The 22,227-nt window shown below is 38.2% G+C and overlaps 1 protein-coding gene across 4 annotated transcripts in view; it reads left to right on the top strand.

Moving 5' to 3' along the window:
- Window positions 1-22,227, top strand: part of PTPRN2 (protein tyrosine phosphatase receptor type N2) — a 648,013-nt gene that overhangs the window by 563,143 nt on the left and 62,643 nt on the right. The window lies entirely within an intron of this gene.

Genomic DNA, 22,227 nt, shown 5'->3' on the forward strand with positions numbered 1-22,227 from the left:
TGTTGTATTTATGCAATTCTGAAGATTTACAAGTGCTATTTCTGAGAAGGAAGGTTCTCTCCGCGATGCCATACTTTTGGGTCATAGTTTTTCAACTTCTTTCTCTTTTTCTGGATTTATTTTTGGGAGTACAGTTTTCTCAGATACTCTGAGGTCTTTTAAGCCACCTCACCTAATGGAAAATGGAATGAAGGTAGGTAAAACCCAAAGAGCTAATTTGACTCCAGCCACATTACTGACCTTCTTCAGCCTTGGTCAGGTCAGCTATAAAACTGAGCAAAAGCAGGACAGGTTTGAAAACCAGACTCTTCATACCAGTGTGTCATCCTGAGTAAATACTTCTTCCCTTGCCCAGTCTTTTCCCCCCAAAGACTTAATTAAATATTGTGTTAAACACTGATACGCAAGTGTGGTTTGGAAGGGGAGCAGCAATGGCAGAAAATCATGTCACAGTTTCTACTGTCCCACTTTTGCCTAACTAGTATAAAATTAACTTGATTTTCACTTCATAGTTAACTGAAATGCTTGAGAAAAAAAGTACTCTAATTGTCCAACCTGAAAATAAATACAAATTCCTGTGGTAAGGTTCTAAGGCAGTATATTTCTATGGAAATAAAAGCAAAATTTCCTATATAGATGGAAATACACATCTGATATTTCCAAACAATTCCTACTACTTTAAATTGAGCAAATTTATTTTTGATTATATTATTAAGAAAAATCTTTAAATAAAAAAAAAATCCCAATATCAAGTTTAAAGGAGAGAAATTTGCATATGGGAACCACGTATTCTAGATATGTAAATTTCTGCAAAATTGCAAGAAATAATTTTTTCTTATGTCTGCGAATGAACTTTAGAAAAGGATGAGGTTGGACAAGATCACTCTTACGGTGTTCAGTGTCCATAATTCAGTCAATCCTATTTAACCCTGAATGAACTCATACATATGTTAGCGATCTAACAGCATATGTTATATCTTAGGTGGTGGGGGTTCAGTGAAGGGTAAAAGAAACACTGTAGTGTCTTGAGAGTACAAACCACACAGAGAGAATAAAAATAGTTAATTTGTTTAGTCTAAAGTGAACAAACAAAAATCAGTGATTCAGGGGAGTCTGCGTATTGTGCTTTGAAATATGGGATGGGGAAAAATTGTTCTTAATGGACACAGATGATACAATTAGGAAGAAAATATGGGTTAGAGTCGAAAGGATGCATTTAGCTTGGATATCAGGGCAAGCCTAATAGGAGGGTCAGGCAGGCAGTGGGGTTGTTTACTTAAGGGAAGTAGTTAAACCATAAAATCAAGATTTGATGAAGGCGAAGCTAGGCTAGGTTTACATGGGAAGATCAGCATCATGCAGCTACAGCACTAGGGCAGATGATTGGACTTGATCAGAATTGCTCATGTTTTGTGTCACTGTGGGTCACACTGAAACTGGAGAGCTGACCCAATTTATGTTTTCCTCAAAAATAAATGCATGTATCTGTAATATTTATTTGCCTGAATTTCTCTCCCTCTGGAGACACAGTAGCTTGTTGAACTTCACCAATAAAAAAGGCTCAGAGATGAGTTTTTCCTCCCTTTGTCCTGCATCTACAAGTCAAGGGGAGTGAGGAGTCCCGCTTTGAAACTTTTAGATCATTCAGTGCAAGAAATTTTCCAGTTCTTCCTATTTCCTTGTGCCAAAATCCTCTTACCTTTTGAATTTTTATGGATATTTTTCATGAAAGATATCTCAATACCTAAAAAAGCAACAAGAAATATTAGCAAGGGGCCCAGTAAGAATGGCAAATGCCATCTGCTTTGCAGGGTAAATGCACTTATAGCTCTGTAAATGTGTTTTTCAGCTCCACAGTGTGCAGCGAATCAGCAGTTAGTGGAGTTAGAGTTCCTCAGTCTTTATTGTTCATAGGTGCCAAGGCCTCCCCAGAGAACGTGAAACAATGGATTACTGTATAAAGTGGCAGCAGGAAATATTTTATTTTGATATATAAACAGAATAAGCCTTTAATGGAAATAACTTGGAAGAAATCTATCTGCAACTGCTGAATGACTCCATGTAGTCCCTTTGTTGCTCACAGGTACTGTTGGTCAGAAATGCTTCTGTAAAGCTGATTTAGTTTGCTGGAAAGGAACAGCAGGTTGTACCTGAAATGTTGTCCAAAACGCCCGAAACTTGAGTTTGTTGGAGTTGGTGGTTGGCCACAGGTACTCCTTTTTTAGAGGACTGCCTACTTTAGGTTAGCCAATCATTTATAGTACTCAAGGTCTGGAGAAACCAGGAATCTTCCAAGCCGTGTGCTGGTGGGGCAGTCTCCTCACTTAGACTCAAGTCAGTCTTTCAAAGAAAAAATCTGCATTTCTGTCAGTTTCCTGTACAGCAAAGGCAATATCTCTGTACTGCTGACAGTAGCATGAGGTAGTTTATACTATTGGCAGTAGAAAGTAGGGAGGACTCGGGAGGCCCAGAAGGACGGTGATAACAACATTCGGAGCTTTTTTTCCTTTTTCACATTCTTTTTCCTCATACTTGCAGCAGGAGGATGGCCCATATGGCACTTACTGATTCCATCATCTTTCTGAAAGATCCAAGCACTTTGGAAAGTGTAATTAGAGGAGCATGTTTTATGCAGTCGTGTTTGTGGCGCTGACTGGCTGGTTTCAGCATCAACAACAGCAAAGATGTGCCCTCATTTCAGTCACCGTTGGTTTTGCATGAAAACAATTATTTTTCAGAAGGTCAGAGCAAGGGAAAGAATAGAAACTCGGAATTGGACATCCATCCACTTTATTCTCATATGTACATCTATATTTCAAGTGCCAAGAGAAGTCCTAATAACATGCCACACTTCCACTGTAGTCCAGCAAAAGGACCAGGGGGTTTTGAAGGTGTCCAGGAGAGATTTAGTCTACTTGACTTGGGCTCCTAATTGATACTTACAGTTTAGGCACTTGATGAAGTGTTGTTTCTGACTTGATTCCATAAATTCACTTTCTAGTTGGTGAAGAGAGTGGGTGGCTATGAAAGTCTCCAGAGAATTAGGCAGACAGAGGTCTTCTTTTTGGAGGCCTCTTGTTCTGCTTGCACTATCCCATTGACATACACAACTTCACAGAATCACAGAGTGTTTGAGGTTGAAAGGGAACTCTGGAGGTCACTCTGTCCAACCCCTCTGCTCAAGCAGGGGCACGTAGAGCCAGTTGCCCAAGACCATGTCCAGATGGCTTTTCAATGTCTCCAAGTATCTCCAGCTTAGATCGAGGAGTCTCTTTTTTCATGCTCAAGCACAAGTTCAGCACAAGTTAGGGAGGTTGTATCCCACATCTGCTTCATATATTTCCATGCTTGTTTGCTTAAAATAATTATAACCTTAATTTTTTATTTTTTATTTATTTTTTAATGAAGAACTGTGCTGCAAAAAGGGAATGTATGCATTTGGTAACATTTTGAGTTAATTATCTGAATACCATGTATGAGAGGGAATTTGCAGAAGCATAACTTATTTTCTGTGTTTTTTCTTTTATTACTTTTCCCTTGTAAAGAAAGACATGCAACATTTGAAGCATTATACATAAACTAGAGTTTATTTATTTATTATTTTATTTATTTAAAGTGTGAATTTCCAAAAGACCCTTTTTGGTAGTTGTTTAAGCTGGAAGTCTGAGGAGTCTTCTCTCTGAGGGTATAAAGCTGGTGAACTATCTGTGATAGTTCTTTCATACTCTACTTTTCAGAAGGAGAAGAAAGTATTGTAATGGGGCTGAACGAGGTAGTGGGAGCAAATGAACTAAAGACTGAAATCAAGGGCCTTGTGTGGAGGAGGTGTAACGCCACTTGATCCTCTTGGCAATATGCTTACAAAACCAAAAGGACCTTCCCCATAGAGAAGGAAAGGATGGCCTCATATAAGAACTTCTTGTCAAAGGAGAGTCATCTTTTGGCCTTTGAGCACCTCCTGGGACACAACCCCATCCAGGGGGACATGGGACAGAGACCTGCTGCTGGGAAACCAATCATACCCAAGATGTAGAATTTTGCATCCAGTTTCATTGTTATGCTTAATCAATGGAAGACTTGCTGTGGGACTGAGAAGGGTGACAAAGAGGGAATAGTTTCCAAGGTTGCACCTGGGGCTTTTTGATGACATTGGTATCTTATAGTCTCTGCATGATAACTTTTAGATGGTTAAAAGCAATTTTCCCCTCACTCTTGTTTTTTAAAATAAACCTTGTTTGAAAATGAACTCTGTGGGTTATAGATTTTCTTTTAATTGAATGTGGAAGAGTGTGGAGTTGTGTGATACAAGATGCATTCTAACAAGAAAGAAGTGCATGTTAAATCCTCCACTACATTTTGTTGAAATTCCTAGATTTTACTCTTAAAGATGTAATAAAAGCACGAGCAAAAGGCATCTAAATGCACTTCTCTAAATAAAGAGACAAATTTCAGGATGTGAGCGCTGTGCTAGATGCAGGTGTACTTTCCACCTTCAATTTAATCCCTATGCACACAAAACATTTCCTGAATGAAGGAGCATGATGAACAGTATGTGAGCATACTGCACTGCCTGGGGACACATGCTGCAGGCGTGATTAATGCTAGCAGAGACAAAGGTGAGGAGTACAGGTAGGGAAAACAAGGTCTTTGTCACAATTATGGCATACTTGATTATTTAGTGTTTTTGTTTGATTGTTTTCTATTTTGTTTTTTTTTCCTTCTACCACCATTATTTTCGCTGTAATTCTTCATGAATTCAAAGACTATAAATACCCTGTTTAAAAAAGCTTCTGACTGAGAAAACAAACAAATAAAAATCCTCCCTCACATGGGAAAAGAGAAAAGTCAGTGGCAAAGTTTAGTTAAAAGCATGAACTCCTTACACATGTACTAAGTGGATCTGAATCCCAGTTTATTTTTCAATTCCACCAGTATAAATAGTTGTAGTAGTCTCACAAAATGCAAGTCCCAAGAAGGCTTTGGACCTAAAAGCCATTTCATCATGGACAGTCAGACTAGAGAAGCCATGTGGGAAAAAGCTGCTGTGCATATAGCATTACTCAGTGACAAGATAGCCAATATCCCCCAAAGACATAAATACTGTGGATGGGAAAATCTTTACCCCTCTCCCTGAGTTGTCACGTTTTTAGGAACAAGCAGAGCTGGTTGCCTCCTGAAAGATTTTCTGCTGATGAAATGGCATTTATCCTTTCATTTCCATTTTTTTGCCTCCCGCATTTTTTAAATCATTTGGAGACATTTGCTTCTGTTTGTTTAAAGCCAGGACTTGATATACAGGAGCAAAGAAAAGCTACAAAGAAAAGTACAAAAAGTCTTCTTGCATAGAAAAACAGTTCAACTAATAGAACCATAAATCTAATAAATGGATGTATGTTGTACATAGATTTCTCCAATAAAACTCAGAAAACATATTCATGAACATGTTACCCTTTGATTCTTCCATTTTTATTTCTGTTTCATGTTCAGTTGCCTCCCTTTTTCTATATTAATCCTGTTGAATGGTCCTTAGGAAATAACGACAATTACAGAGTCAGTGTTAAGTCAAGAAAAATGTTCATCTTGAATATTGTACAAAATTAATTTCAAAATCTCTTTTTTCCCTAAATTTTTCCCTGTTGGTTATTTTTCCCAAATGTATTCATGATTAGCAATAACTTGCCAAATTTCTGTGACTACATCCTCGTCTGGTGCTTGACAGTGAGGTGTTTATTTCAGCTTTGTACAAGCTGCTTTGGTTGAACACTTTTAGCTATCGTGTACCTTCCCGTTCCTTAAAAAAAGAAAAAAAAAGAAAAAAAAGGCTTTTAGTAGAAAGATGAAGAAAGCATCTCTATTAACATTCTAGAGTGCTAATTTTAAAAGTGTGACATTGGGAGAAATATTTGTTATTGAACTAGCTTGTGCAGCTATATGCACAAGTAAAAGAAGGGATCATTGCCACAGCTGACACAAAACCTGGTGGCTATCTGATTTTTCTGATTCTCTCAGGTTCTCTCCATTTCTAGTGAAGGTCCAATTGGTGTCAAGACAAGACTAGTACCAGTTGTAGCAAGTAGCAAAAGAGGTGATAGGAGGTTGTTTAATGAAAATAATTTGCTTTTTGATTCTTCAGATTGAAAACAAGGGATGTTCCTTGGTCCACAGCTGCTTTTAAAGTCTCACTAGTGATAGAAACCAGAGATGAACACTCATCAAGGAGGCTACTGGTCTTTTCTTTTGTCTCCAGACTTATCCTAAGTAACAAACTATTTTTCTCTGTATTTGTCCTATTGTATCAAGTCATTGATAACACAGTGTAGCAGATGTAGCAGTTGATCATTTTTGGATCTAACAGGTGAAAATGCCTATTTATAAGGAGAAGGGCACTAAAAAGAAGGTGGTTCAGAAGGATTTCTCAGGCAGGAGTCCTGGGATGATAATACGAGTTATATATTTCTGAGCTGCTAGCAGAGTTCAGGCATTGAAAGGGAGTGAATTTTGACTCATTGTGGGATAATGAAAGGGCTCGTGCAGGTTGCATACATGGTGCACCATTAAGATCAAATAATGTGTAGTAATGGGACTAAACTTCAGAGCTTCTGAAAATACATGAGTTTGGGATGAAACTGCAGTTAGCTTAGTGGTACTTATAAAGAAGGGATATCACTTGGGGGAATGGTTTTAAACTGAAGGAGGGGAGATTTAGATTAGAAGTTAGGAAGAAATTCTTCACTCAGAGGGTGGTGAGGCACTGGAACAGGTTACTCGGAAAAGCTGTGGATGCCCTATCCCTGGAGGTGTTCAAGGCCAGGATGGATGAGGCCCTGGGCAACCTGATCTAGTGGGTGGCATCCCTGCCCATGGCAGAAGGTTGGAACTAGATGGTCTTTAAGGTCCCTTCCAACCCAAACTGTTCTATGATTCTATGATATCGTATTGGCACTGTGTTTTTGTACTAACATACCAGTTGCAGTTTAAGCTACCCAGGAAGTCTCCAGTGGTATTTTGGAGATCTTCTTCTCTTCTTGTGGGCTATACCAGCAGAAGTTATTGGAAATGCTCTGGTTAAGATGCCACTGAAGACACCTTAATCCATTGATTCAAGAGTCTGTTTATGCTCATCTTCAGGGCAAGATTAAAAAATATATACATACATACTTCACTTTCTGAAATTCTTTCTGGGATAAAGCCTTCATTTGGCAGTGTTTTGTAAGTGAGGTATCTGAATTTGGGTGATATTTTGAAAATTTAATGTGTAGGACACAGGCAAACTGCTCTTGTGATGATCAAATTTTACATATGCACCCACGACACAGCTGTGGGAAATTTTCTAAATAAGGAGATAAACATTAAAATAATCTGTGAAGTATGGTTGTGGATGACATAGTATTTGTGCTTTATAAGAGAGGACTGTGTTATTTTTTTGGTCAAAACCAGATAAAGTGGAAAGCTATTACCCTCAAATATTCCATCATCCCTAGCATGTCTTTATAAAACACACACTTTTGCTATGAATTTCTCTCTTTTATGTAAGTCTTTTTTTTGTTTCAAGTTGGGTTAATATCTCCTCATTTTTTCTAGTTGATAGCTCTCCCTCTATGGTGTTTTATCTCTCTCATCCTCTTGTCCTAAAACTGTGTGCTGGTGCTTCATGAGGTTGCCCAGCTGGCCAAAAGAAAACAAATCAAAGGTGGGGAGAACTAAGAGTTGCCCCTTGTTTCTGGCTGCTTGCTGTACCATTTCATTGAACTAAGAATAGAAAGGAGGGGTGACAAAGCTCTCACAAGCATCACCTCCTTCAAGTGTGACTTGTTAGTGCTCTGGGAATTATTCCCTGCCCTTTTCTTACTGGAATAGCTACGAGGGCTGGCACCAAGGTCCTAAAATGTTTCTGTCCTCAGTCTGGTTAGTAGTAAATCCACTAATGTCTGTTGAAGATGGTTGGTTTCTAGATTCGGCATGTCTTTAAAAAACATTTCTCTGACCATGTATCACAACCGTATTACTTTAAAGATTAATTATGTAAAGGTTTTCCTACTTTTGACCTGGCTGTTTGTACTATCTAAAGCATTCCCATGAATATCAGTAACCCTAATGTGCAGAGCAACTAAGCTCCTATAGCTGTCACAGTGCAGTGAATTGAAGTATGCACCTGTACTTATTTGATTAAATACATGCATATGCAACTCATTCCTTTAAAGAATAAAATAAAATAAAATGAAATAAAATAAAATGAAATAAAATAAAATGAAATGAAATAAAATAAAATAAAATAAAATAAAATAAAATAAAATAAAATAAAATAAAATAAAATAAAATAAAATAAAATAAAATAAAATAAAAAACAGTGTCTCCTTACTGGATGCATTATAGTTAGACTCTGAGATTGAAGAGAATCTGATCATTACAAAGGCATTTAAGCATTTTTGCTTTAAAATTAAAAAGATTCTGAACGTGAGAATACAAATAGTCAGTTAATTAGTACTGACTAGTTCTTACATTCTTTTCTTATTTAATTTCAGTGGATCTTAGCTAGTTTTTTTAAAAAAAAATTAAGGAGCAACAAGACATACCATGAGTTGTGTTGTTGCTGTCATCCAAATTCACAGAAAGAAGAAAACATATTGAAGAAATTTGATAAGACCAGGTGGTCTGAGTGAATAATTTTCCTTTCATTAACATATTCCCCTTATTAACTCTGTAATTAATTGTACATAGCTAAGGAAAGCTATGGAAATTGCATTTTGAGATGTATCAAAGCTGACTTTATGCTTCAGACTTCCATGCAATTTACTATTAATGAAGCAAGAGATGGAGGCCCCAAATCTATAATTATTACTTACTATTTGAATGACAAGCAAAGAATTTTATCAGCACAGTTTCAAATGAAAGGGGATTAACAGCTAATGTTGAAATTGTTAATCTTTCTTATTAAAATAATTTTGACGAGAGTGTTTAGCCTGAAAGAGGTTTCTGGAACATCATTTACCATTAAAACAGCTATTTTCTGAAGCTCAGTATGAATTTGTCTAAGTTTGACAGCAGGGTGCAAATATTTTTTAAATGAATGAATATTTTATGGGAGCTAAGGCTGTTCATGTGTGAGCTGATGCCGAGCTGCTTGCTGTGTGCATATTCCTGGAATGTGTAGCAGGGTGGTAGTACAATATCCATCTTACAAAAGTAAAGATGTTGACTGAGATAACAATGGAAAAAAGCCACAGCACAGCATCTGAGAACTGAAATTGTGCCCCAGGCTGCATCTGCACAGTGCTGATTAGCAGGTGGGAGCTGTGTCAGAATTGGGCCCCAGATCTTGGTGATATTTTAATGTGACAAAGCCTATAATTATGTCTGGTAACATAGTTATTTCATGTTTAGATAGGCCTTCTTACTCCTTTACGTTGTGGTATATTTTCAGTTTTCGTATATTTTTACCATTGTCATGTATCTTATGATGAAGATATGTAGTAGTATCAGTATCAGTAGTGGGCACTTGCAACCTACATATATGCTTGTGTACCAATATCATATACGGTAATGATATCCTCATAAAAATATATATATTTGTGAGCTGAGACATATATAATGTATATATCTTTCAAATGTTAATGAAAACTACTTGACATTTCAAAAATTAAAACTTTTCCGTGAAGTCTCCAGTTTTCATCTCTTACAGAAGCACACAATTGAAGCTGACAAGGTTGTTGTCATTGCTCAGGATGAGGAAATTGCAAATATATAGTGACGTAAATGGTGAAAAGCAAAGGAGTGATAAGTTACAAAGTGTAATTTGCGGTGGTCTAAGCCACATAAGGACTGAAGGAGATACATGTTAACACTATTCATGTGCTTGCATCTCATTAAAGAAGAACACTAATGTAAGAGATGTCACATGCCTTTATCAGTGACAAATCTTACCAGCAGAATATATAGAGATCACTTAAATGCTTTGATTAAGACACTATATGTGCAAGTAGATGGACGTTGTATAAAGATACCATCAACACAACAACCCCCATATACCTGCTCTACCAGGAGGCTGCTCTGAGCTGTACCTCTCTGGGGACTTGTGGGGACTTCTCTGGGCTCACTCAGAAAATGAAAGGTTACAGAGTGAACCTAGTGTTTGTAGTCCTATACTGTTCCTTTGCAACATTCTTGCAGGGATATGGTAGCAGGAAGCACCATAGACTGTATGTATGCTTCATTCATCAGGCAAAATCAAAGGGTTTTTAGCTTAAACATAGCAGTTGGTAAACAGCACGCAGTAACAATACCGGAATAAACACTTTTATTTTAAGAGCATGTTTTGTATGTATTATAATTACATGTTGGGTCAAGGACATAAAGATTTCTTCTTAATCTGTAAAAATCCTAACACTCCGTGTAGACCACAACAGTACAGCAGTCACCAGGCCAGCTTGGTAGGCTGTAGTTAAGAGGCAAAATTTGTCAAGGATGAAATTATTGACAAATCCTAAATCAAAACCTTCCTGTACACAGAAATGTTTCTAGTGCAGGTATTTATCTACTGCTTTCCTTTAGCAGAAAGGCACCCAGAAGAACTGATTTGTTTAACCACAACTGCCACACAGAAGCAGCAACATATAACCGCTGGGCAGTGCTGGCTGATGGCCGTTGACTTAGTACATGTGTATCTTAAATGAATTTTGGGAAACTTTGTCCTTCAGGTAGGATTTGGGAGCCTGAAATGAGAAGTTTTGATTAAAGCCACTGGGAGCCTTTCAACTAACTTCAGTAACCAAAATAATAATAAGCTGACTCTTACATAGCACTTTTGATCAGTAGGTTCAAAGCTCTTTTTAAAGGTCAGTATCATTATCCTGTCTCTTTATTCTAGGAAGCTCAGGCACGGATAAGGAACTGTCTGACCACGACTAACCTTAAGGTCAGAAGCAGAGCCAGGAGTAGACCACCATTCTCTGGTGTTCCAATGCTCTGTTCTCACAGCTAATCATATTGGCTCTAATAAACAAGGGATCATATTGAAGGGTAATATTTTTGCCCTTTTTTGTCCCTCATTAGTCTTTTTTAAGAACATGAAAGCATGACATGAAAGAATATGGGAGTTCTGCACCTGGGTTTGTCATATTTGATTCTGCAAGTTTAGTTTTGGCCTCATTATCTAAGAGCAAACTATTCCGTATTTGGAGAGCTGGCTGAAAGATATTAAACACACAGTGGAAACATTATGAAAACCAAACCAATGATGTGCAGTCTATGGTTAGTTATCCCTGTGATGTAAAAGGATGCCATGTACTCATTTTTGGGTCTCTTCTAAATTCATGTTTTCTAAGTTTTCTTGAAGAATATATTTTCAATCTGCTAGATCTTAGCCATTGCACACATGCACACACATACCACAATTTTTTGGTTCTTTAATTTTTCTCCTTCTGTTTAGCAGTAAGTAGTACTTGTGCTGTCTGCTCAAAACTACTGCTGTCAGTGTTTTCTCCTTGGTTCAGCAAGCAAAGAGAAATGTTCCAATGAAAAGGCACAGAACACAGGGAAATGTGAACAGTTACTGGTTATAAGCCAAATAAGCTTCTTTCCATAGCATTGTTTGTTTGGTTTATGTTTGTTTTGTTTTTCTGATTTTCTTTCTTATCAGTACAATGCCTTCTTTCTTCTTTTTACATCTTTGTTGGCCTCTACAGCCATCTCTTGGCTTCTTTTTCTGTCCTCTTTCACATTGCATTACCTTTATTATTTTCTTTTTGCCACTTAAAATATTCTCATCTGTAGATTAGACCAGTGTTCCTCAAACTTCTTTACAGTTTGATCTTTTACTGGCTCACATGCTGTCAAGTAAACCCAAGAGTCCAAGGAATAGGTAAGATGTCTTCAGTTTACTTCTAAAGCTTTTCTACCACTACTTCACAATCCCTTTTGAATGCTGTCATGAAAAAAATAGTTGAGAATCACTGAGCTAGGCCAACCTCGCCTGAAAATCGTGTGGAGCATAGATTAAAGGTAACCTAAAAATGGGATATTTTCTGTACATTTGAGAGCTGAGTAGATACCAGCGACATCTTTCTCGTGAGCAGCATTGCTTAGCCTCCTACTGCGTGGTGGTTCAGCCATAGCCGTGAGTGTGACATGGAAAGGGGAGGGCCTGGTGTGTCTTCTCCCACAGCTGTCCCTGAAAGTACTGAAAGTACTTCTGAAGAAAAGAGAGTTTCTTCGGTGCTTATTGTCCTCACTGTCAGTTACTCTAGTTGGGTTGCTTCTCTGCAGGTAGAAACTTTCCCTACACCACAAGAGGAGAGTTTGGGTTGCTGGCTGGTGAATGGCTGAGACTTCATCTCCCAAGATAGCTACATGGGCTGAGAAAGCTGTGGGTGGGAAAGCTTTCTCCTATGAAAAAAGGCTGAGAGAGCTGGGGATATTTACCTAGAGTAGAGAAGGCTCCAGGGAGACCTTCTTGTGGCCTTTCAGTGTTTAAAGGGGTCTTGTAAAAAGGATGGAGAGGTGCTCTTTTACTCAGGTAGATAATGATAGGACAAGGAGGAATGGTCTTAAACTAAAAGAAGATAGATTTAGATTAGACATTAGAAAGAAATTCTTCACTGTAAGGGTAGTGAGGCGCTGACACAGGTTGCCAGAGAAACTGTGGATGTCCCATCCCTGGAGGTGTTGAAGGCCACAATGGATGGGGCCCTGGGCAACCTGATCTAGTGGGTGGCATCCCTGTCCATGGCAGAGGGATTGGAACTAGGTGATTTTTAAGGTCGCTTCCAACCCAAGCCATTCTATGATTCTATGACAGCAATTTGCAAACATAGATCTTCCTAGGTCTGGGATGTAGTTCCAAACTGGTCTTTGAGTGCTAAGATTTGACTATTTGTGGAATTCGAAGTTTCCTGGCTCCGGCTGTTATGCGAGTTTTCTAAGAAAAAAGCTGATTATCCAGTCTGTTCTTCCCATGCTTTTTCTCACAGGTGACCATATGTTCACTTGCATTTGTGTGTATTCTGCAGCTAGGCTGTGGATATAGTCTGGGTTGCAAGACTTCTTAGATGTCATATTACAAATTCTCAATTTTCACACAAACCTGTGTGCGTTTGTATATACAAACTCACACTATCAATTTTTATACCTTAAAAAAAAAGAAAAAAGTAGAGGGGTTTTCCTTTGTGAGTCATGATTTGGTCCTGGAGGAATACTGTTTCACTTTTATTCACACATTTAAGAAGGGTAGTAAGAGTATTGCTCCTTATCCCTTTGCTCTAAAGGGGATGTTATATCCACAGAAATAATATTTTCCTTCCACCCTCAAGATGGCCACTGTCTAGCAGAGCTGTAATTTGCCCAGCTATCTATAAATCACATCATGTGCTGTATCACTTTGATGTACTTGGTCATGGTTGCATGGGTTTTCCTAGTCTCATTATCTCTGAAGAACTTGACCATGCTTGAAGAAAAGATTATTTTTAAACATGACGTTTTCAGAATTCTATATTTATCTCCTGGTAATTTTTATATATAGTAAATGAAGATGACTGTACTAGTGCTCTGAAAAGAAACACAGACTTTAATTCATTAAAATCTAAATTTGCAAATACAGTATCCAACCGGGAACCCAAATTTAGATGCTTAATTGAGTTAGCAGAGCTTGTAGAGGAAGAAGGCAGGGAATTTGGTTTTGTGTTTTCAGCTAGGTAATTAGTATGTAGTAATATATTTTTAAAATTTTCTTTTCAGAAAACAACATCATTAGCAGGCATATAAATAAATCAGATATGTCTTGGATTGTGATATGATGTTCAAACCATTTGTAAAAATATATACTGAAGAGATAATCTGAAAAGTAGGTTTAATGTCTAAGAAGAAAATTAAAATTTCCTGTGAGATTGGAATTGGATATCCAATATTTACTGTAGAGTTCAAGGACTTGACTTTTGTTGGTGGTGGTGGTAGTTTTGTTTGTTTGTTTGTTTGTTGCAGTTTTTCTACTACTTTTTATTCAACTGTATAGCTTGTGCTTTTGCTGTTTAACAAAACTACCAAAAGCTCTTCCCAAGACACCCCATTTGAAGAATTCAGCTAACACTGTCCTTAGTGTCAGTTCGTACAGTGCAGAATTGTCTTTAATAGAGAGGTTTGGGTGTTTGTTTTGAATTTATTTTTGGTTTTAAGAAATGTTATATCACATGCTGTGAAAGAGCAGTATTTGACTATGGTCTAGCCCCCCATTTTTCAAAATAATATTCTTTTATTTAAAGCCTATTAATTATTTAAGAGTTTTATTGTGAAATCTACTCCAAGAAGTACAGAAAGACTGGCAACTGATTTTGGCTAATTCATCTTTTACATTTTTATTACTTAGTTTGGCATATCTTGTACAAATAGAATCTAATGTGCATAAATTATATTCCTGAATTTGTCGACCACTTAAACCTTCTGCTTCTAAACAAAACAAAATAAAAGAAAAAAAAAGAGAACAAACAACAAAAAAAGTCATAATTCCATTAGAATTAGAACATTTGGTATGTTCTAATTACCAAAATATTATCAGATATGTATTCATGAAGGCTGCATAATCCTTAGTTCTTTCTATAAACACGATCACGAGAAAAGTAAAAAACAGTGGTCAAGAAGACTGAGCTCTAAATTTCCCTGCAAAGTAGCTGTGTTAGAGGCATATTCTCTGACCCTGGGAAATTCGCTTCGATGTTTCTGCCCTTTCATTTTCGCATCTGTGAAGCAGCGATGATACTTGCCTCCCCTGCAGAAGAAATGTGAGTACTTTCAGACAGCTGGACAGAAGGAGCTATAGAAATACGGAGACTGTAAGGGAGCAAATTATATTCCTTTTATGGTAATCATCTTCTCCTTTTTGTTGAGGTTTATTTAAAGCAAAGTAATTGCAGGGGTGAAACTTCATAGGCATAATTTAGATTTCAAGAAAGGGGGTAAGGAGGAGGAGATGGAGGTGGTAGTATTTTAAGACCCAAAAGACACCATTAAGTAGATGATAATCCTTGAGAAGAGTTTCTTTGTAGAGTGAATTTCTTTCCCTTCTGCTATATTTAGGAAAAGCTTGGTAGAGTATTTCATAATTAAGCTATTTTTTTTAATGTTTAATTTCTTAGTTATGTTTCATTTCAAAAGTATACATGCTTCCGTTATTCCCATCCTGAGCAATGTTTACATCACGTGTATTTTCCAAGATTTCCTCCAGAGCTGAACGCCTGCAGCAGTCCGCACCAGGTTGTATCCATGCATTTCATTGGGATTTCATTGAGCACCTTTGGCAGCTGGGAGCTGTAAGAAAAGGGATTAGCAAGTGTTTGTCTGACACACAGTGATCCCAGCACCTGCTGATTGGATTGAAGTAATCCTTTTACAAGTTACAAAACTCTATTATCAGAGCATTAACAGAGGGGGAGGCAGTGATATATGCTACATCAAGGGTATATTAATTTAGGTAAACAGAACATAGGTTGCCATTTAATGTACTTGTGAATTACAGTTATTCTCACAAAAGTTGCACAGTAGTCATTTGGTGCATAATGTCATATGCTGCTAATGCAAGGATGATATTTCTCTAGAAACCCAAGGGCAATTGTTTTGAATTATTTTAGATGGCATGCCTGAAGCATGACTGTGCCCTCCGTGTACATGCTTAGTTGTTTACAACAATCTTTACATCTAAAAATACAAAGTTGAAACTTTGTAATGTCATTTTTTATTGTTGGCTGACATCACCATTGAAGGTTATTTATTTCCTAATAATACACCTGATTTGAAACATAGTGAAATTATTCTCAGCCAGACTGAGTAGTTGCCTTGTCAGACAATTGCCTCCCTCTATGTTTTTAGTTTTCCTTCATCACCTACCTTATAATATGTGATATTAGTAGTGGTTAATGCCAAGCTACAAGTAAAGCTGCATAGTAGCTTTCAATACTTAATTTAAAAGGCTTCAAAATTACTCTTTTCACTGTTGTATTCAGATACTGAGAAATATGAGAAAAATTAGATCAAAAGGTGTTACTTTAGTAATGTCTCCAAGCACTGAAGAATTAAAATATTTTCTCAGCATATTTTATAAAGACAAAAAGCACGCCTCAGGTTTTTGTTTCCTAGATTTTTTTTATTTGTGGTTACCTTAGACAGTTCTCAATTATAACATCAGGAGATCCAGAATAACATGGTACAAGTGAGAAGAGAAAAAAGGGCCTCCATTATGAAAAGAGTTGACAAATCAGATGATGAAATCCTGGCTCCAGTGAAAACAGGATTATTGCCATTGACATAAGTGGGTGCAAAATGTTCCCCAGGATTGAACGTATGTGAGAACGTATAGCCAGATGTTAATTTACTGAAATTTCTTCCAGATATGAGTTCTGTGAGCTACTGACAATGAGTTCCCACAACAGAATTTTGATTTTATTTCATTGATACTTATTGTGTAAAGTCACAGTTCTCTACAGTTAAAATTGAAAACTGGATTTGCCATGTTAGAAGTAAAGTTCGTGCTTTTAACAACAGTTACAGAGTGAAATCTGATATGGATCATCTCTTGGGAGCAGGTATATGCTCTGCATTATTGCAGGTTGGTTGGATCAGATCGTCAAGAACATCCATGTTGTTTTAACAGAAGTGCAACTATAGGAGAAAACTGGGATTTTCTTACTGTGTTGGTTGATTGAAGGAACTATATTGATTGAGGTAGTGCTTCTTGTCTTTAAGGTCTGCTTTGTTAAGCAGGAAATGTAGGTAAGAAATGGGCATTGTATGGTCTGGTTCCATGCTTTCTTTCATGGGCCACCACTGTGAGTATTCTTCGTGGAAGCACGCGTGGTGAGCTTGCAGACATCAGTCTCTGCAGGAGCATCACAGCAGCTCAGAAGACTTGACCTTCTGTATACAAGGAAGAGCCCAAAGTAACTTCAGTAGTTCTGTGAAACTGTGTTAGGAGATAGAGGAAATGCTTATACAGTGTAAAAAAATGTCTGTGTGGTCTGAATATGGTTCTTTCAGGATTCTAATAGTGACACATCTTAGGGAGCTTTATTCGAACAGTACTGGACAAGTGTGGGTGCATGAGAATAGAAGAATAACGTAATCATAATTTTAAAACAGAGGAATGGGGAGAAGGAAAGAGAAGAGAAATGTTCCTTTCTATTGCTATTGCATGAGAGCAGACTCCAGCCCTTGAATATAATGGAACACATATTAAAAAAGAAATTGCTGATTATCTAGGGAGAGATTTTTCAAGGGCACAAAAGAGAGGTAAGTGTGAGGGTCTCATTTAAGATGATGGGGAAGACTGGAGTCTTTCCTTTGTGTGTTTGCTAATCTCCTCCATCCTTTCCATTGAATAACTGCACAATGAGTAAGAATGTGCATAATTTTATAAAGACTAAATCTTGCCTGGACAAACTTGATTACATTTTATTTAACTAAAATTACAAAACCAGTAGATGAAGTGAAAACAACAGATGTAATATACCTAAATTTTAATAAAGCCTTGAAATTGTCTCATGAATAGTTAATTGAAAAATTAATGTCAGGTTTTTTTAGAAGACAATTATATGGATTGAAATGTGGCTAAAGGATGATGCACAAAGAGTAATGATTAAAAGCTATATGGTAGTGTCTGGCAAAGTACAGGAATTGGTGTTAGATACAGTTGTATTTAGCTTTTTAAATAGTGATCTGGAAGTGGATGGAAGTGACTGAATGACTTTTACGAATGGTATCGCACTGCAAGGTGGTGCACAGAAGTGATGACAGAGGGATAGTCCAGAAGCTTGGAAAACATACACCTGAAAACATGAAAGCAAGGCCTTGATATGGGTAATCAGATAGGGCTCTTAAGTCTCTAACTTCTGTAGTAGGGCAGGGAGATGCTATGAGTGGAAAAAAAGTGTGAAGCCACTAGTGGTAAGGTATTAAAAGGAAGGAATCATGTGCTGTGTTGAAGGCAAATTGGATTTACATAGAAAAGTGTAATACACTTTACATACGGTGAATAAATATAGTGAATGAAAAACGCACCGAAGATGGCAAAGGTTTAAGCAGAATAACAAAACTGCAGAGAGCAATGTAGCCTACAAATTAGCAAGAAACAAAGCCAAAAAAATCAAAAAAAAAAAACCTTTATGTAAGTCAGTAGGAGAGAATAATAAAATTGTTTCAAATATGGTCTTTCAGTGTTTATTGCATTTTTGCAGTTGCTATGTAATAGCTAAGGCCAGTTATCTCCCATCTACATCCCTTCTGAGGAAGCTGGTGAAGCACCATGGCATTGCCTGGCCCCCGTAGTCTTCTCTGTCCCCACCACCTCCACGTGGCAAGACAGGACCAGCTACTGCTGTTGAAAGATTTCATTTCTCTAGAACCTGCAGCATGTGCTGTGCTGTTCTGGGGATCCAGTGAAAAAATGAGGAGAGGAAGGGCAGAGGGTCTCACAGCTTTTGCTGAGGATGCCTGTTTTGGAGGAACTGATCCCTCTGGAAATTATACGTGCTAGGGGTGTGTGAAACTGCTCTTCCTCTCACCCTATTTTGGGCAGTTCACTTTTTTTAATATTGTCCAGGGAGCATATAGCAGGATGAGCAGATGCTCAGCATGAAAAGTATCCCAGGCCAACTGGGATTTATGATGTAGACTTATTTTTCTTAGTTGGAGAAATAGTACATTATGTACCTGGCAGCAATGCTGTGCTCACCCATGTGCCTGTTCCCTGCTGAAGTAGCGAGGCACAGAGCAACAACAGCTTAGATGCTGTCACATCCAATTCTTGCTTTGATTTCCTCTCTCTACCTTCAGAAAAAGCAATAACAGTTTCAGAGCAGTGGTTCTCATGTTCTTAGGTGAAGGGTGTGAATTTGAGTGGTCACTGTTCACAAGGATTAGGATAATGTCCCATCCACTTCTTCAGCTGACATTTGAGATTGAATTAGACCTGCCAAGGTCTGTCAATTTAAGAGTTCCCTATCTTTTCATTAAAGGAGACATCCTCAGTCAGGAAAAGGGTGTCTAATCAAGTACCGTACTGGAATATGTTGTCAAAAACAATTGCTTTTTGAAATAGCTGAACATCAGCTAATAAAATAGGCATTTTAAAAACTTGACAAATACAAACCATAGCATCTCTGAAGAAGGTGTTTGGAGATAGAATTTAACTGTGATATTTGTTAACCTTAATTTAGCCACAGAGCAAGCATTGGATGCCACTCCTTGAGTAAAGAAAAAAGTAAAGGAAAACAAAGTGGTTTGACACAATATTACAATATCAACTGACAACTCAGGAAGTTTTACCAAATCCAAGCCAGGCCATTGTACTCTTTGTGCCCATAGACTCATAGAATCATCTAGGTTGGAAAAGACCTTCAAGATCACCAAGTTGAACCATCATCCTGACCCACCGATTGCCATCAGGCATGTGGAGTCTGTCTTAGCATTTGCCACAGGTACTGGTTCTCTTGGCCAGAGATTCATTGTCCCTGGGATGTTTCTTCATCTTCTGGCTGAAAGCTAATCTGTTGTCTTACGACTGGCATGTCTTACACAACATATATAGCTTTTACAGCATGTCCCCTCTCCACGTACATTGCTGGGAGAGGGGGGTGACTTTGCATCCTCCTTAACCCCATGAAATGTTTGGTAGTGAGAGTATCTCATCTGTGCATAGAAGAGAGAGTATAAACTGGGCTGTCAGTTGTCCTTGCAGGTGAGGCCTTGTGGAAGGAAAATTAAGACTCAATGAAAATTAAGAGATGTCAGGAGATCTAGCCAAGCAGGCAGTTGTGTTTAAATATTAGCATGTGCTTGGGATTACAGGACATGTCTTGATGTGGGCATCTTGGTGAGACCAGACCTCCGCCCTTTGCTTTGAGGAGCTTTGCGGAGCATTACAGTAATAGTGGTGACAACTCCTATTTATTTTGCCTGCTGCTGTGGGACAGGGAAAATCATGCACATGTTTGACATGTTGGTAATGAATTTCTTTTGTACCAGCCAAACGCTGCAGAATGTCTCGTGAAAACATCCTAATTAAGGAGTGGATCTGAGTAGACACACAATCTCTAAAATATCAGAAGTTCCACTCAATTTAATGTACATCCAGCAGCTCCCACGAGAGCATTTCAAAATCACTAAGCTTCTGTTTAGCAAAATGGGGATGAGAGCAGGGGCTCGGAAGGACTGTAAATGAAAGATTACTTAACTCTGAGGGAATTGTCTGACTTCTGAATGTTTTCGAGCAGTCTTCTTTCTCAGTAGCTATTTAAACATGTGCATAAAGCAGATGTTCATACTGAGCTGAGCCTTCCACAGGTCCGTTCAAATAGTCAAATGCTTTTCAAGATCTGTCAGGAAGTGTCCTGTGAATCTGATCCACGCAATGCAGGTGTCGAGACTACATGAAAAGTGGCTGTCTGGTGAAAGTAAAGATTTCAGTGTGTTCTCATTTATACTTTCATTTTTAAAACACTCAGGATTCCCTTAAAAAGGAAGGTAAAAGTAAAAAGTTTTCCTTTTAAAGAAGAGGTGAGTTGTTTAAAAAATCATATCCACTAAAAGCAATCAAAATACCTTAACTATGTCATATTTAGCAATTTTATTTTATTTTTAAAACTCAATCCTTGAACTTATGAAACAGACAACTAAGAACCACCAGGAAGCTGCTTGCTATGTGCAGCCCTGCCATAGGAATCAAACATTCCTGAACCTTTTCCTACAGTTTCATGGACCTCACAGTATTTTGGAAAGGTTTGGTGTTGGCAGACCCATGTATCTTCATAAAATGTCCCTGAAGTCTGTGAGACATTGGTGATGGGCATGTCAAAGTGAATCAGATTACAAAACTGTGGTTTAAAATGGGGAAGATCTGGTATCTGGTCCTTGGCTGCCTGATCTCTGCCTGCCACATGCAGAACTGCTTTCCTGAGGCAAGAGTCCTGGCCCCATGGTACTCTAAGATTTCACCATTTTTCCCCCTTTTCCTCATAAAAAATTCTTATATGCCTATATCTCTGTGTAGGAGGGATTATCTTTTTCTGATTTCGTTCAGTGTACAGGTCCAGGCACAGATTTACCAGGAGAAAAGAGCAGGATCTCTCCCTTTCCCTAGCAGCAACAGCCATTTGGCAAGGACAAGCAAGCTGTCAGAGGATGGGATCCTCCCAGCAGCCTGCAGCTTAGGGCTGGGCTCACATTTTCTGACTCCCTCCCCTAACACGAGATGGGACCACGCAGCTCCCTCGGCTCCCCATCAGTCAGGTCAAGGCTCTGTCCCCTGCCATGCTTTTTGCTTCGTTTGAACAAGGAAGCAATCACACAGTAGGTGTTTTGATTGTATCTAGGCCACCACTATTTTCTACCTCCTTCAGAAACCCTTCTTCCAACGCAATATGTTTCTGTGTCCTTAAAGAAGCATTCAGGTAGTCTTTCTGGAAGCATCACTTCTTTAATTGCTTTTCAGAAATGGGCACGATTTACAAATCTCGTATAAAGATGCACACCTGTGACAAACCTTGCACAAGACCAAGCTGTGTCAGAAGGTCTTTTGTAACCAAAAAAAAATCATTCCAGCTGCCTGCTTCACCTCTTTGGTGGGGAGTGCAGTGAGTGACAGCTTTAGCAAAGCTCACGTTTGGCAGATGAGTTTGGAGCTTTTTGCACCTTCTGTTAAACATGCCAAGAGGGCAGGATAGCCTTCTTTCTTTAAAGTGTGTCTGGGAAGGACTCTTCGACATAGCAAAGGTGCTCTATGGTTTTCTAAGCAGTTAAATGGCTTTTTATACTTTTTGGTGATTTTTTTACAAGGATATTTTCAAGACAGCGTCAGTATATGCTCCAGCAGGAACCCCTTGGACTAACATGGGGCCCTGAGGCACCCACAGCTCTGTTCCTGACTCCCCTCCAGACCCTCAGCTTGCCCCCTAAACAGCCTGTCCTTTTTTGAGTCTGTTTAAGGATGTTAACTCCAGCTTACCTTGTAAAAGTAGTTTGGAGTTTACTTTACAAATATGAACTGGGTGTAATCTGTAGTTTTTCTGCTGCTCTGAAAGGTAATTTGGCTGCATAAATAGACTTGCAAGTACCAGGTGATACTTTTCTTTATCTGATTGTTAAGGGGAGAAAAGATTTATGTTCTTCCCCACCATTCCTTCTTACTACTCTCATCCCCTCACCTGTTTGGAACAATTTTCAGGACCATGAGATGAAGGAGCAGGTTTTTATTTC

This window comes from Anser anser (genome assembly GCF_964211835.1).
Source record: "Anser anser genome assembly, chromosome: 2".
NCBI lineage: Eukaryota > Metazoa > Chordata > Aves > Anseriformes > Anatidae > Anser > Anser anser.